Raw genomic sequence first — 1,733 nt, 5'->3', positions numbered from 1 at the left:
AGGTCTTAGAAAAGATTATCAGAGAGACCATTCTTAACAGACTGGCTGATGGCAGCATCTGAAGGGATAGCTAGTATGGCTTTGTCGTGGGTAGGTCTTGCTTGAACAATCTTATTTCCTTTTAGGACCAAGTGACCTATCACCTGTACAAGGGAGAGGAGATTGATGTCATATATCTTGACTTTAAAAAAGCCTTTGATCTTGTATTCCATGATCATCTCTTAGCAAAACTGGTCAACTGCAGCCACGGCTTCACTATGATCCGCTGGCTGGGGAATTGGTCAGACCCAGAGGGTGGTGGTTGATGGAAGTCAGTCATCGTGGTGCGCTGTGACTAGTGGGGTCCCTCAAGGCTCTGTCCTTGGGCCTGTATTATTCAACATCTTCATTAATGACATAGACATTGGCATCAGAAGTGGACTGGCCAAGTTTGCCAACACCACCAGACTTTGGGGTAAAGCATCCACACCTGAGGACAGGAAGGCAATCCAGGCTGACCTTGACAGGCTCACAAAATGGACGGATGAGAAACTGATGGTGTTTAACACTGAAAAATGCAAGGTGTTCGACCTTGGGGGTGGGGGGGAAACCCCCGCAGCATGCTTATAGGCTGGCTAGCACTACGGATGAAAGGGACTTGGGGGTCATGACTGACCACAAGATGAACATGAGCCTTCAGTGTGATGCTGCAGCTAGTAAAGTGAGCAAAACGCTGGCTTGCATCCATAGATGCTTCTCAAACAAATCCTGGAATGTCATTCTTCCATTGTACTTGGCCTTGGTGAGGCCGCCGCTGGAATACTGCGTCCAATTTTGGGCTCCGCAATTCAAAAAGGATGTGGAGAAGCTTGAGAGAGTGCAGAGGAGAGCCATGCGCATGATCAGAGGTCAGGAAAACATGCCTTATGATGAGAGGCTGAGAGCTGTGGGACTCTTCAGCCTGGAAAAGCTCTGGCTCAGGGGTGATCTGATGGCCACCTATAAGTTTATCAGGGGTGCTCACCAGGATCTGGGGGGAATGTCTGTTTACCAGAGTGCCCCGAGGGATGACAAGGTTGAACGGTCACAAACTCCTCCATGACCATTTCAGGCTGGACATAAGGAAGGACTTCTTTGCTGTCCGAGCCCCGAAGGTTTGGAATAGATTGCCACTGGAGGTGGTTCAGCCACCTACTTTGAATGTCTTGAAGAGACCACTTGGATGTTTATCTTGCTGGGATTCTATGACCCCTGCTGACTTCCTGCCCCTGGGGCAGGGGTCTGGACTCGAAGATCTTCCAAGGTCCCTTCCAGCCCTAATGCCTATGAAATCTATGAAAGTCATGGTAGGCGAGATCGGGCGGATAAGCTAGTAGAAAGGAACCTATAACAACGTCAGCTGTAAATCCAAGAGATATGCAAGCTCCTTGTAGCACAAACCATACATCATGTAAGGAGGGAGCCCTTAGAGTAGGAACACCTCCCACACTCTGCCATCTGGGTGCGGCCCTAAGAAAGACCCTCTTTGAGTGTGAGCTCTGCCTCAGGGCTCCTTAATAACCCCTGCTCACTAGACCATCACCAGGGATGTGGGGCTAGGGTTATTAAATCACCCTGACCTGCCTTTTACTGGGAAGGTAATTGGCCTGGCATTTCTTGGGGCCTCCCATGCCATTAGGAGCCCCACCAGACCACCCTTCCCTGGCAGGGTGCAGTTTTACATCTTACCCAGGACAAAGGGGTCACCTCTTCCC

Source organism: Gavialis gangeticus, unplaced genomic scaffold (genome assembly GCF_001723915.1).
Source record: "Gavialis gangeticus isolate Ggan-Ray unplaced genomic scaffold, GavGan_comp1, whole genome shotgun sequence".
Lineage (NCBI taxonomy): Eukaryota > Metazoa > Chordata > Crocodylia > Gavialidae > Gavialis > Gavialis gangeticus.
The sequence above is the reverse complement of the archived record's forward strand: the minus strand, read 5'-3'. Positions refer to the sequence as shown.